At 47.6% G+C, this 15,709-nt stretch overlaps 4 non-coding genes across 4 annotated transcripts; 2 read left to right on the top strand and 2 right to left on the bottom strand.

Moving 5' to 3' along the window:
- The first annotated feature begins 115 nt into the window (after positions 1 to 115).
- On the top strand, positions 116 to 186 carry trnag-gcc (transfer RNA glycine (anticodon GCC)). The gene has a single exon. It is a non-coding gene; the product is annotated as a tRNA-Gly (tRNA).
- A 1,583-nt stretch (positions 187 to 1,769) lies between these two features.
- Positions 1,770 to 1,851, bottom strand: trnal-cag (transfer RNA leucine (anticodon CAG)). The gene has a single exon. It is a non-coding gene; the product is annotated as a tRNA-Leu (tRNA).
- A 121-nt stretch (positions 1,852 to 1,972) lies between these two features.
- trnag-gcc (transfer RNA glycine (anticodon GCC)) lies at positions 1,973 to 2,043 on the top strand. The gene has a single exon. It is a non-coding gene; the product is annotated as a tRNA-Gly (tRNA).
- Positions 2,044 to 5,114: 3,071 nt separating this feature from the next.
- On the bottom strand, positions 5,115 to 5,196 carry trnal-cag (transfer RNA leucine (anticodon CAG)). The gene has a single exon. It is a non-coding gene; the product is annotated as a tRNA-Leu (tRNA).
- Between the last annotated feature and the right edge of the window lie 10,513 nt (positions 5,197 to 15,709).

A 15,709-nucleotide genomic window follows, 5' to 3' on the forward strand; every position in this document is an offset into this window, starting at 1 on the left:
ACTGATTTCCCTTAGTGGAGGAGCAACGGGGTATAGCCCTGTTTGACGGCCATCCGAAATGGCAGATTGTTTTAAAGAATACGAAAGACTTCAAATCCTACTGGTTTCTCAGTAAGCATTGGTGGTTCAGTGGTAGAATTCTCGCCTGCCACGCGGGAGGCCCGGGTCCGATTCCCGGCCAATGCAGCTAGTCCTTTTTTATGTACACTGAGCGATACTGAGAGTAAAACTGTTCAAAGTCCTTTGTCTCGGAATCAGAGTTTCAACCCAAAAACCCGAGGAGAATCCAACCTGAAGCGAGTTCTTTTCACCGTTCGGCAACCCTGATGGGCAACTATTGTGTGTTTATTACATGGCATGATAGTTGTCTTGTTTATTAGCATTTCACGGCGTGTAACTGACTGATTTGACCCTCAACTAAAAGGTAAGAGTCCAAATCAAGAGCATGACAAAGATGACAAAAACTGTTGATGGAATATGGGACGCAGGCTTCATGTCTCCTGCTTCCCCAGGTGTTTTATTGAAAGGATCGGTGCTGGTCGGCGCTCAGGAGACAAAGATGACACTCAACAAAAGACCAACGTTCCCAAATGCTATTTAGCCTCAATAACTGGCATATTTATTTCGACCAAATGCAAGTTCTCAAAACACGGTTGACATTGCGTGAAATCAATCATATGAGCCCCTTACCTATGCCGAGAAGGTGGAGAGCCGTCACCCAGGTACAGGTCCGGTTTGTCAACCAGCTGGGCGTTCGTACGAAACCCGCAGCAGACTCTACCTGTTTGTGCTCTGCATCTCTCTATTATACTTTTCAGTTGCGTGCGAGAGAAAGGGCGGGTGGCCTACCCGTCCCACCTGGCGCCGCAACAATTGTAGCCAATTTACATTTGACACCTAAGTGTGTCCTTCAGGCTCTGAGAAACATAACAAGATATCCCACAACAACGGTCGTGTTTGAACCAGATAACAAGTGAGTGTGAAACGGTCTAGAAGTCTTGACTAGTAAAAACAAGTGAGATAACAGTCAAGACATCCCACAAATATGTTGTCTTTGAACCACATAACAAGTGAGTGTGAAACAGTCTAGACGTCTTGACTAGTAAAAACAAGTGAGATAACAGTCAAGATATCCCACAACAATGTTGTCTTTGAACCAGAAAAAAACAAGTGAGATACAATACATTTTGGTATTCAACGGTTATGGGAAGCATCACTAATTAACACTCGTTTCACTAGGGAATTGGACAAAGGGACACCAAAGCCATGAAATGGCGTTTCAATGTGAGACTTATCTGCTGCAATGCAGGGAGATGGGGCCAATCTCTCTGCCAATGCAGCTGAACAGTTTTATGTCTATTCAACACTCCTTCAGGAACAACAGTCAAAACAACTTCTGCTTGGCATCTTCAGCCAACCTCAAAGCAAAAACATCGCCAGATTCCATTGGGATTGCAGTTCCGCCACTCTCTTGACCCAGAAATGTGAATCCAATGTCATGATCCAAAATTTGATGGACAAAAAGTCCCGCAAGATTTTACAGGTCCTCTGCTATTTTACGGAAACGCCAATGATTGAAGACTGTGGTCATGACAGACTGTGTGTAATGACTTGATTATTTTGAAAAGGTAGGTGGTAGAAACAATGATGAATGAGGTATAAGTTCAGAGTGCCATTTCATTGTTGAAGTCAGTTTCCTGAGAAGAGTCGGGGAGACACCAGCAGAGGGGGACTAACAAAAGCTCACACTGACACTCTTAATGGGACAATGTCAGGATTGGGATTCGAACCCACGCCTCCGAAGAGACTGCAACCTGAATGCAGCGCCTTCGACCGCTCGGCCATCCTGAGAGTGAAACTGTGTTCCCTTAGTGGAGGAGCAACGGGGTATAGCCCTGTTTGACGGCCATCTGAAATGGCAGATTGTTTTAAAGAATACGAAAGACTTCAAATCGTACTACTTTGTCAGAAAGCATTGGTGGTTCAGTGGTAGAATTCTCGCCTGCCACGCGGGAGGCCCGGGTCCGATTCCCGGCCAATGCAGCTATTCCTTTTTATCTACACTAAGCGATACTGAGAGTAAAACTGTTCAAAGTCCTTTGTCTCGGAATCAGAGTTTCAACCCAAAAACCCGAGGAGAATCCAACCTGAAGCCACTTCTTTTCACCCTTCGGCAACCCTAATGGGCAACTATTGTGTGTTTATTGCATTGCATGATAGTTGTCTTGTTTATTAGCATTTCACGGCACGTAACTGACTGATTCGACCCTCAACTGAAAGGTCAGAGTCCAAATCAAGAGCATTACAAAGAAGACAAAAACTGTTGAAGGAATATGGGACTCAGGCTTCATGTCTCCTGCTTCCCCAGGGAATTGGACAAAGGGACTCCAAAGCCATGAAATGGCGTTTCAGTATTAGACTTATCTGCTGCAATGCAGGTAGGTTGGGCGATACTCTCTGCCAATGCAGCTGAACAGTTTTATGTCCATTCAGCAGTCCTTCAGGAACAACAGTCAAAACAACTTCTGCTTGGCATCTTCAGCCAACCTCAAAGCAAAAACATCGCCAGATTCCATTGGGATTGCAGTTGTGCCACTCTCTTGACCCAGAAACGCGAATCCAACGTCATGATCCAAAATATGACGGACAAAAAGTACCTCAAGATTTTACAGGTCCTCTGCTATTTCAGGGAAACGCCAATGATTGAAGACTGAGGTATGCGAGAGAAAGACACCCACAAGCAGGCTTCCAGCGCACTGGTTGTGATGGCTGGATGAATGACAACCATGACTTCCATACTTAGGGTGCGCGGTCATGAACCAGGTATGGTATGCACGTTAAGGACACCCCCAAGCGGGCTTCCAGCGCAATAGTTGTGTTGCCTGGATGAATGACAACCGTGACTTTTGCACTGGTTATGCTAACTAGATGAAAGGCAACCATGACTTCCACACTTAGGGTGCGCGGGCATGAACCAGGTATGGTATGCGGGTGAAGGACACCCGCATGCAGGCTTCCAACCAACTGGTAGCGCGGGCCGGGTGAATGAAATATGTGACTTCCGCACTGGTTGTCGAGTTGGATAAATGACAACCATGACTTCCACACTTAGGGTGCGCAGGCATTAACCAGGCATGGTATGCTGGTGAAGGACACCCGCAAGCGGGCGAAGGACACCCGCAAGCAGACTTGAAGCGTAATGGTTGTGCTGGATGGATAAAAGGCAACCATGACTTCCACACTTAGGGTTTGCGGGCATGAACCAGGCATGGTATGCGATGGGAAGACGCACCCAAAAGGGCTTCCAGCGCACTGATTGTGCTGGATGGATGAAAGGCAACCATGACTTCCACACTTAGGGTGCACGGACATGAACCAGGCATGGTATGCGGGTGAAGGACACCCACAAGCGGGCTTGCAGCGCAACGGTTGTGCTGAATGGATGAAAGGCAACCATGACTTCCAGACTGGTTGTTCTGGCTGGTTGAATGACAACCATGACTTCCACACTTAGGGTGCACGGGCATGAACCAGGCATGGTATGCGGGTGATGGACACCCCGAAGCGGGCTTCCAGCGCAACAGTTGGGTGTCCTGGATGAATGACAACCGTGACTTTCACACCGGTTGTGCTGGAGGGATGAATGACAACATGACTTCCGCACTTAGGGAGCGCGGGCATGAACCAGGCATGGTATCCGTTTGAAGGACTTCACCAAGCAGGCTTCCAGCACAATAGTTGTGTTGCCTGGATGAATGACTACTGTGACTTATGCACTGGTTGTGCTGGCTGGATGAAAGGCACCATGACTTCCACACTTAGGGTGTGCAGGCATGAACCAGGCATGGTATGCAGGGGGAACGCACCCAAGCGGGCTTCCAGCGCACTAGTTGAATGACTACCATGACTTCCACACTTAGAGCACACGGGAATGAACAACGCATGTTACGCGGAAGAAGGACACTCGCAAGCGGGCTTGCAGCGCAGGTTGTGGTGGCTGGATGAATGACAACGGTGACTTCCGCACTGGTTGTGCTGTATGGATGAATGACAACCATGACTTCCAGACTGGTAGTTCTGGCTGGTTGAATGACAACCATGACTTCCACACTTAGGGTCCACGGACATGAACCAGGCATGGTATGCGGGTGAAGGACACCCGCAAGCAGTCTTGCATCGCAATGGTTGTGCTGGCTGGATGAATGACAACCATGACTTCCACACTTAGGGTGCACGGACATGAACCAGGCATGGTATGCGGGTGAAGGACACCCGCAAGCAGGCTTGAAGCGCAATGGCTGTGCTGGCTAGTTGAATGACAATTGTAACTGGTTTCAACCCAAAAACCCGAGGAGAATCCAACCTGAAGCGAGTTCTTTTCACCGTTCGGCAACCCTGATGGTTAACTTTTGTGTGTTATTTACATGGCATGATAGTTGTCTTGTTTATTAGCATTTCACGGCGCGTAACTGACTGATTTGACCCATAACTGAAAGATAAGAGTCCAAATCAAGAGCATTACAAAGATGACAACAACTGTTGAAAGAATCTGGGACTCAGGCTTCATGTCTCCTGCTTCCCCAGGGAATTGGACAAAGGGACACCAAAGCCATGAAATGGCGTTTCAATGTTAGACTTATCTGCTGCAATGCAGGTAGATTGGGCCATACTCTCGGCCAATGCAGCTGAACACTTTTGTGTCTATTCAGCACTCCTTCAGGAACAACAGTCAAAACAACTTCTGCTTGGCATCTTCAGCCAACCTCAAAGCAAAAACATCGCCAGATTCCTTTGGGATTGCAGTTCCGCCACTCTCTTGACCCAGAAACGCGAATCCAACGTCATGATCCAAAATTTGATGGACAAAAAGTACCTCAAGATTTTACAGGTCCTCTGCTATTTTAAGGAAACGCCAATGATTGAAGACTGTGGTCACGACAGACAGTGTGTAATGACTTGATTATTTTGAAAAGGTAGGTGGTACAAACAATGATGAATGAGGTATCGGTTCAGAGTGCCATTTCATTGTTGAAGTCAGTTTCCTGAGAAGAGTCGGGGAGACACCAGCAGAGGGGGACTAACAAAAGCTCACACTGACAATTTTAATAGGACAATGTCAGGAGTGGGATTCGAACCCACGCCTCCGAAGAGACTGCAACCTGAATGCAGCGCCTTTGACCGCTCGGCCATCCTGACAGTGGTACTGATTTCCCTTGGTGGAGGAGCAACGGGGTATAGCCCTGTTTGACGGCCATCCGAAATGGCAGATTGTTTTAAAGAATACGAAAGACTTGAAATCCTACTGCGTTCTCAGATAGCATTGGTGGTTCAGTGGTAGAATTCTCGCCTCCCACGCGCGAGGCTCGGGTCCGATTGCTGGCCAATGCAGCTAGTCCTTTTTATGTACACTGAGCGATACTGAGAGTAAAACTGTTCAAAGTTTCAACCCAAAAACCCGAGGAGAATCCAACCTGAAGCGAGTTCTTTTCACCGTTCGGCAACCCTGATGGGCAACTATTGTGTGTTTATTCCATGGCATGATAATTGTCTTGTTTATTAGCATTTCACGGCGTGTAACAGACTGATTCGACCCTCAACTGAAAGGTAAGAGTCCAAATCAAGAGCATGACAAAGATGACAAAAAATGTTGAAGGAATATGGGACTCAGGCTTCATGTGTCCTGCTTCCCCAGGTGTTTTATTGAAAGGATCAGTGCTGGTCGGCGCTCAGGAGACAAAGATGACACTCAACAAAAGACCAACGTTCCCAAATGCTATTTAGCCTCAATAACTGGCATATTTATTTCGACCAAATGCAAGTTCTCAAAACACGGTTGACATTGCGTGAAATCAATCATATGAGCCCCTTACCTATGCCGAGAAGGTGGAGAGCCGTCACCCAGGTAGAGGTCCGCTTTATCAACCAGCTGGGCGTTCGTCTGAAACCCGCAGCAGACTCTACCTGTTTGTGCTCTGCATCTCTCTATTATACTTTTCAGTTGCGTGCGAGAGAAAGGGCGGGTGGCCTACCCGTCCCACCTGGCGCCGCAACAAATGTAGCCAATTTACATTTGACACCTAAGTGTGTCCTTCAGGCTCTGAGAAACATAACAATCAAGTTATCCCACAACAATGGTCGTCTTTGAACCAGATAACAAGTGAGTGTGAAACGGTCTAGACGTCTTGACTAGTAAAAACAAGTGAGATAACAGTCAAGACATCCCACAAATATGTTGTCTTTGAACCAGATAAAACAAATGAGATACAATACAATGTTGTCTTTGAACCAGATAAAACAAGTGAGATACAATACATTCGGGTATTCAACGGTTATGGGAAGCATCACTAATTAACACTCCTTTCATTCCACTCTTGAGGCTTCACAAATTAGTTGATATACCCGTCAAACGTCGATGGTAACACTATTCCATTTCCAGTGCGATTCATGATGTCATGAAAGAACATGGACCATAATTCCCGCAACGTTAGGTTTCTGTGAATATATTGATGTGATAAACATCCTTGCCATCTAGCATAAATGTATATATATGAGTGGGGTGAGGCACCAACTTAACAGTATAGTTCTCGATACCGAAGTGTCCATTACTTTTCTCAAGGCATACAATCATCTCATGCGTTGCATAATCACCCACTCCACTTCAGCTCGGATATGTCTTACGTAGATCAACGTTAGCAGATTACATAGTGATAGCAATATTATTATAATAACCAACAGAATCAGAGGGGGCACCTGTCACGTCCCATCTGAACGAGAGGTAGGACCCAAATGCAGGAACTCGGAAGACGCAAGGTAGTTCAAGAAGAGACACGTTTATTGTATGCCGACGTCGGGGATCGAGCAGGCAGTCCGGTGCAGCAGCGGTTGTTGGGGCGTCGGGCGAAGAGAGCAGATGAGTGGGCAGGCAGTAGTCGGTACACGGGGAAACAATCAACACAGGCAGAAGTGTCAAGGAGTCAGGCTTACAAGGTTGGTCAGAGAACGGACGGAGGTCGGTACACACAGGTTCAGTCAGGAATACGAGAGTGGTGGAACGGGACATAAAGCTCAACGAACTGGCGGAGGACCAGTCGTCACCGGGTCCTATATATACGGGGGATGATCAGGCCGCATGAGGCACAGGTGTGTGCCTCCCAATCACCACAGCCGCACAGCTCGTGCTGAAGCGGCAGGATCATGACAGCACCAAAGTCCTCCTAGCAGTGACTGACATCCCTGAAAAGATGTCCCACCAGTGATGGGCTGAGGACTGTTGTACTATTTTAGCAGCATGTTGTACCCGTCCGCTGGCTACTAATGTGGACACCATGAGCTTGGAGATGTTAGACGTATGTGACTGTATAATTTTCTGAACTTCAGTGGATTGTTCCAATGCGCATTTGAAACGCTCCAGTGAGAGGTTCCAGGGATTCTTTAGGACATCCCATTGTACTTGTGTCAGCCGATTAGACACAGAGTAATTCGTCAAACGATACGTCTGGTTTCCCCAATGCCGTAGGTGCACATTATATAAGCAACCAACGAAAGGAACCGATGGTACTTGTGAATTATTTTGCATTGTTGCCACACATAGAGCGTGTGGTCCGATTTGCCACAACATCTCCCTTCGTGGCTCCCTCGTCCAATCACAAAGTACAGCCTCTGAGTCGGTTAAACATGGATTGCTGTGTCCCTGTTGTAATGTACACGCCATTCCTCTGTCTGTTTCGTCACACATTTTCATCTCATAAGTCGTATTAGTTCCCACATCCATCCACTCTCCATCCAGATGTAAAAACCAAATCCTGTGGCAGTAATCACCGGTAATACTTGATACTTACATATCGTTTTGACAGTAGACACATTGTACTGCGTCCAATACCCAGCACAATATGTACTGTTGCATTTTGATCGCTCCGAGTGTAACTGTAACCAAAGTTTGCTACTAATAGACCAAACCCGTCTCCATTCGTGATAATTTTCCGTTGTCATTATTCTCTGGAATCGCTCTTTTTGAGCTTCCGCATGTATCATTTGCAATGCACAGGTTGTCCAATTACCTCTATGGGATAGATTCTTTAACGGATCATATGTTTCATTCCATAATTTTAACTCCCATGTAAATGCCTTTTTCCAAACATCAGTGTTTTCCAATTGCCCTATCATAGCTTTTGGAAGCCATACCCCTACTTGATGTATAGCCTCTGATGCATGTTGCCCTGTGTTAGATAACATTGTTCTGGTTACTTGGTTATCTGCAGCATTAGCTACACCAAACAGTGTTCCCGTTCCTCCTAAGAGAGTATCATACCAAGCTCTACGTCTTCGTGTACAGTGTGGTATATCGGGGAATTTTATTTCCCAGTGCACTCGGGTTTTAACCCTGGCTTGTGCCATGTGTGTACAGGTATCTAATACTGGTGCTATGTGTGTTCTTATAGCATTAGGTTTCCCAGGTAACACCCATATTATATACAAAAATGTGTTCCGTCCCGAGATTTCAGCGCTGTTAAAAAAAAACAGAGTTTCCTTTACGGTAATTGTCCACCTCGTCCAGTTGTGCTCATTGCAGGTCTCGGTCGTCCTGTTGTAGTGGCACATGGGGACGACTGAAGTAACGGTTAAGTTGCATCCTTGTTCCACCACCGGAATGTCCTTCCCTCCAAGGCACCTTTTGCACTTCCACATCTGACAATTGCTGGTGACGTTTACCACGTCGCAAGTTTGGTAAGCTGCACAGGTGTAGCCTCCTTGAGTACGGTCCCGGGTACTTCTTTTCTATCTTATGCGGAGCCACTGGACCTGCTCCAATTTGTCACCCTCCGTCATTGCGCAGCAGAGTTGGACCATGGCACCAAAGACAAGGATACGCGTGACCCAGCAGGCGACACTGCCACCTCTTGGGCCCTCGGTCTTCCCTGGTCCGGGCATGGCGCCTCTCCGATCATGGTCTTCCAATCAACAAATACCACCACGGAATCTGTGTTACGACAAATAGTGCATACTACAAACATGTCATTAGTTCTCTCTTGTATAACATTTTAACACCGGTACATTTACCCATTTTTCCTCTCCAGGTTATAAGACGCTCACAGTAGCATCTTGCCCTTGAGCTATAATTTCTGCTGCTCGGGGAGGACCGTCTGGCTGTTTTACCCAAACTTTTGCCCCTGCCAAATCAGTGGAGCCAAATCCTCCCTCCCCTCTGGTGGTTATCACCACAGGTTTAGGTATTTCTTTTACCTTGGTTACAAGGCAAGGCTTCACTATCAACTGAGCAATTTTGTCCCCTCTTTCCAATGTAAGGGGCTGTTCTGCTAATAATTTGCATACCACTCCAATTTCTCCTTGATAGTCCACATCAATTACTCCGGCTTGTTTTGTTTCGAGATAGCTTTTTCAATGTTTCCTTAAGAATTACATTCATTCGCTCTATTAACCCAGCAGCCTGCGGATAATAGGGAATGTAATAGATCCATTCTACATGGTGAGTCTTTGCCCACTCTTTAGACTCCTTTTCGCCCTATTTTAATTTGCTCAGACACATACCATTTCCATTTGATAATACTAGCTTCCTGTCCGGTTCCTATTCTATGTGTCGTCGGGTTACCTTTAACCAATGTCAAAATCGGTATATGTGTTCTCATTAACACCTCATGGCCCACCGTTTGAGCCTCACTTTCAACCAATGCCCAATAGCGTGCTAATAGCTGCTTTTCAAAAGGTGTGTACCTTAGGCCTGCTTCTGGGAGCTTTCTCGACCAGAATCCCAAGGGTTTACAAATCCTATCTTGCTTTTGCCACAAACTCCAGTGAGCGTATTCATTTAACGCCGACACCTGCAATTCTACCGCTCCCGATTTCATTTTTTTCCAGTGACCCTGCTTGCGGTATCGCTTCCTTCGCCATATCAAATGATCGCTGTTGTTCTTCTCCCCAACTAAAGTATCATTATTTCCTTAGGAACTTTTAGCTTTTCCAGGTGCTCTGCTACCTCTCGGTGGCAGATTATGGGACTATGTAAATAACCCTGTGGTAGTCTGGTAAACGTGTCGTGGCGTCCTTCCCAGGTAAACGCAAATTGATTCATCCTATCCTCAGGAATAGGAATAGTGAAAAATGCGTTAGCCAAATCTATGACCCCATTCCACGTTCCGGGATGATGTTGCACTCGTTCTATAATTGTCACTGCGTCGACACCGCGGAAGTCAATGCAGGTGTGTGTTTATTCAATCCTCTGTAGTCTACTGTCATCCTCCCAGAGTTATCTGATTTCCTGACTGGCCACAACGGATTGTTCCAGTTTGTCGTCACTGTTTTCAATACACCAGCTTCTAAATATTCTTTAATGGTCGCCAAAATTTCTTCCTGTCCTCCAGGTATCCGGTATTGCTTTTGACTAACTACCTGTGTAGCTTGTGGTATCGGAAAAGGTGGCATTTTTACTTTACCCACCAATATTGCATGTATTCTCAGTGGATTTACTCCGAATTCAAATCTCCCGGCTGTCAAATCAAGTGTCATTCCGGCTAATATGTCCATGCCCACTATCCACTCTGGGATAGGGGTTATAATCACTCTTCTTCTTTTCCTTTCGGCTTGTCCCGTTAGGGGTCGCCACAGCGTGTCATCTTTTGCCATCTTCGCCTATCTCCTGCATCTTCCTCTCCAACCCCAACTGCCCTCATGTCTTCCCTCACCACATCCATAAACCTTCTCTTTGGTCTTCCTCTCGCTCTTTTGCCTGGGAGCTCCATCCTCAGCATCCTTCTACCAATATACTCACTCTCTCGCCTCTGAACATGTCCAAACCATCGAAGTCTGCTCTCTCGAATCTTGTCTCCAAAACATCCAGCTTTGGCTGTCCCTCTAATGAGCTCATTTCTAATCCTATCAAACCTGGTCACTCCGAGCGAGAACCTCAACATCTTCATTTCTGCCACCTCCAGTTCAGCTTCCTGTTGTTTCTTCAGTGCCACCGTCTCTAATCCGTACATCATGGCCGGCCTCACCACTGTTTTGTAAACTTTGCCCTTCATCCTCGCAGACACTCTTCTGTCACATAACACACCAGACACCTTTCGCCAGCTGTTCCAACCTGCTTGGACCCGTTTCTTCATTTCCTGACCACACTCTCCATTGCTCTGTATTGTTGACCCCAAGTATTTGAAGTCGTCCACCCTCGCTATCTCTTCTCCCTGTAGCCTCACTCTTCCCCCTCCACTTTTCTCATTCACGCACATATATTCTGTTTTACTTCGGCTAATCTTCATTCCTCTCCTTTCCAGTGCATGTCTCCATCTTTCCAATTGTTCCTCTGCATGCTCCCTGCTTTCACTGCATATGACAATATCATCTGCGAACATCATGGTCCAAGGGGATTCCAGTCTAACCTCATCTGTCAGCCTATCCATTACCACTGCAAACAGGAAGGGGCTCAGAGCTGATCCCTGATGCAGTCCCACCTCCACCTTAAATTCCTCTGTCACACCTAAGGCACACCTCACCATTGTTCTGCTGCCATCATACATGTCCTGTACTATTTTAACATACTTCTCTGCCACACCAGACTTACGCATGCAGTACCACAGTTCCTCTCTTGGTACTCTGTCATAGGCTTTCTCTAGATCCACAAAGACACAATGTAGCTCCTTCTGACCTTCTCTGTACTTTTCCACAAGCATCCTCAAGGCAAATAATGCATCTGTGGTACTCTTTCTAGGCATGAAACCATACTGTTGCTCGCAGATACTTACTTCTGTCCTGAGTCTAGCCTCCACTACTCTTTCCCATAACTTCATTGTGTGGCTCATCAACTTTATTCCTCGGTAGTTCCCACAGCTCTGAACATCCCCTTTGCTCTTAAAAATGGGAACTAGAACAGTTTTCCTCCATTCTTCAGGCATCTTTTCGCCCGCTAGTATTCTGTTGAATAAGTTGGTCAAAAACTCCACAGCCATCTCTCCAAATTGCTTCAATACCTCTACCGGTATGTCATCAGGACCAACTGCCTTTCCATTTTTCATCCTTTGTAGTGCCTTTCTGACTTCCCCCTTAGTAATCATTTCCACTTCCTGGTCCTTCACTCTTGCCTCTTCAACTCTTCCTTCTCTCTCATTTTCTTCATTCATCAACTTCTCAAAGTATTCTTTCCATCTATTTAGCACACTACCGGCACCAGTCAACACATTTCCATCTCTATCCTTAATCACCCTAACCTTCTGCACATCCTTCCCATCTCTATCCCTCTGTCTGGCCAACCTGTAGAGATCCTTTTCTCCTTCTTTCGTGTCCAACCTGGTGTACATGTCTTCATATGCCTCTTGTTTAGCCTTTGCCACCTCTACCTTTGCCCTACGTTGCATCTCGATGTACTCCTTTCGCCTCTCCTCAGTCCTCTCAGTATCCCACTTCTTCTTCACTAATCTCTTTCCTTGTATGACTCCCTGTATTTTGGGGTTCCACCACCAAGTCTCCTTCTCCCCTTTCCTACCAGATGACACACCAAGTACTCTCCTGCCTGTCTCTCTGATCACCTTGGCTGTCGTCGTCCAGTCTTCCGGGAGCTTCGGTTGTCCATCGAGAGCCTGTCTCACCTCTTTCCGGAAGGCCGCACAACATTCTTCCTTTCTCAGCTTCCACCACATGGTTCTCTGCTCTACCTTTGTTTTCTTAATCTTCCTACCCACCACCAGAATCATCCTACATACTACCATCCTATGCTGTCGAGCTACACTCTCCCCTACCACTACTTTACAGTCAGTAACCTCCTTCAGATTACATCGTCTGCACAAAATATAATCTACCTGCGTGGTTCTACCTCCGCTCTTGTAGGTCACTATATGTTCCTCCCTCTTCTGGAAATAAGTGTTCACTACAGCCATCTCCATCCTTTTTGCAAAGTCCACCACCATCTGCCCTTCAAAGTTCCTTTCCTGGATGCCGTACTTACCCATCACTTCTTCATCGTCCCTGTTTCCTTTACCAATATGTCCATTACAATCTGCACCAATCACAACTCTCTCCCTGTCTGGGATGCTCAGAACTACTTCATCTAGTTCCTTCCAGAATTTCTCTTTCAACTCTAGGTCACATCCTACCTGTGGTGCATAGCCGCTAACCACATTATACAAAACACCCTCAATTTCAAATTTTAGTGTCATCACTCGATCTGATACTCTTTTCACCTCCTAGACATTCTTAGCCAGCTCTTCCTTTAAAATAACCCCTACTCCATTTCTCTTCCCATCTACTCCGTGGTAGAATAATTCAAACCCTGCTCCCAAACTTCTAGCCTTACTACCTTTCCACCTGCTCTCTTGGATGCACAGAATATCAACCTTTCTCCTAATCATCATGTCAACCAACTCCTGTGCTTTTCCTGTCATAGTCCCAACATTGAAAGTCCCTACACTCAGTTGTAGGCTCTGTGCATTCCTCTTTTTCTTCTGATGCTGGATCCGGTTTCCTCCTCTTCTTTGTCTTCGACCCACAGTAGCTGAATTTCCACCAACGCCCTGCAGGTTAGCAGTGCCGGGGGCGGGCGTTGTTAACCCGGGGCACGACCAATCCGGTATGGGATTCTTTAGATGAACGCTCATATTTGTTTGGCACAGTTTTTACGCCGGATGCCCTTCCTGACGCAACCCTCTGCATTTATCCGGGCTTGGGACCGGCCTACAGATTGCACTGGTTTGTGCCCCCATAGGGCTGCATTATAGGGGTTATAATCACCATATATGTTTTTGTAGGCACATTTCCTATTTTCCTATACTGCGTTATCCTCACTGTTTAATGCACTGATCTAAACAAAAAAAAAAAAAAAAAACTGGATGGCTCATTGGCCACCAAAACTGTAGTCGCCATCCGCCATCTTGATACTCCCAAAACAACCATGCCGACCTGTGTATAATCTTCTCGAGTCATGAACAATTCTGGCTCTGGCTGCGCTTGTGGGACCGGCCCTCGCACTTGCTCGCCATTTTCGTCCAGAATTGGTTGACCGTCCGCCCCCATCAGATCCTGGATTCGATCTGGTATCATGCGTCGCTGTTCTTTTCGTCGCGTGAAAGGGTGTATCTGCAACCCCTTTAACGAGGGATACAACCCTGGTCTTATATATATATCACATATACACATATCCCCGTTCCACTCCTCCGGATTCCACTGCGCTGACAGCCCATTGGTGAATGAACGGATTTGCGCTTGTTGTATTTTACGAGGTTTCTTCTTTCGCCCTCTTCGCGCCACTCGGGAGATATGCATTACAGCTCTTTCCGTTATACTCTGTATTTTTGCCAAATGCTCCTTTAATTCTTTCACTATAACCTCTAGCTGGATAACCTCTTGCACCTTTTGATTTTCTGCGCTTCTAACCTTATCCAACTCCAACACGCAATTTTTCCAAGCTTCCGCACACATCCACAACATCTGCTGCGTGCCTCCCAGCGGAGCACGAGCATTCACATCCACCCGCTTGCACATATCACATAATGCCAGCGGCGCGGCAGCGGGATTCACTCCTATCCACGGTCCGGGGCGTCCCCCACGCTCCCGTAAGACAGCTTCTATCTCTCGGAAAGTGTCATGCTCCTGGATTCCAGCCAGGGCTGGGCGTGGCCAGCTAATCTGAAGGTGCACACCTGCGCCTCATGACCACTGATTAGACCCAGTACATATAGGACCCGGGGGATGACAGATACTCCGCTAGATCGTTGCTCTTCATGCCTCGTTCCCGCACTCCTGCTTTCTCGACTTCTGACCTCCGTGCACCGACCCACGCCTGTTCATTGACCACCCTCGTAAGCCCATTCGTACTGGTACTACGGATTGTTTGGACTGTCTACCTGATCTCAGACCTCGGACCGAATAAAGGTTTCCTCTGTACTGTCTGCTGTCTCTGGAGTCGTGCATTTGGGTCCACCCTTGAGCCCCGCATCGTGACAGAACGATCAAGCCAGAACATGGACCCCGCCGACTCTGAAGCCATTCGCCGTGCGCTGCAAGTGCAGGGCAAACGCCTGGGTGAGCAAGAGGCTGCTCTCTAGGGTATGACTCACCAGATCCAGGAGCTCTGCACCCAGCTGGGACCGTGGCTAGCCTCCCAAGCTAGCGCGGCCGCTCCTGTGCCTCTCCGTGCCACCATCACTCCGCTCTCTCGACCAGAGCGGTTCTCAGGCGACTCCGGTAACATCAAGCCCTTCCTGGTGCAGTGTGATCTCTACTTTGAGCTGCAAGCGTCCGCTTTTCCCACGGACCGCTCCCGGATCGCCTTCGTCATTTCCCACATGACAGGGAGGGCGGAGGCATGGGCCACCGCCGAGTGGAGCCGTAACTCGGAGACCTGCCGCTCATGGGCGAGCTTCGTCTGCGCGCTCACCCAGGTGTTCCAGTACGAGGCTCCGGAACGCCAGGCGGCGTCCTCGCTCATGACAATTCGCCAGGGACGTCGCCGCGTGTCCGACTACGCCATTGAGTTCCGGATTCGGGCTGCCGAGAGCCGCTGGAATGAGGAAGCCGTCAATGACGTGTTTTACGAGGGACTGTCCCCACAGATCCGTGGCCACCTCGTGGCCATGGATCTTCCGCCTTCGCTTAACTCCCTCATCGCATTGGCCCTCAAGGTGGACCAGCGCCTCACCGTGCAGAGACAGATGGAGGGCCTGAGGGAGGAGGTGAGGGAGAGTCGCAGTCTGGTTGCTTCCGCTTCCCG

Source organism: Syngnathoides biaculeatus, chromosome 11 (genome assembly GCF_019802595.1).
Source record: "Syngnathoides biaculeatus isolate LvHL_M chromosome 11, ASM1980259v1, whole genome shotgun sequence".
In the NCBI taxonomy this organism is placed as follows: Eukaryota; Metazoa; Chordata; class Actinopteri; order Syngnathiformes; family Syngnathidae; genus Syngnathoides; species Syngnathoides biaculeatus.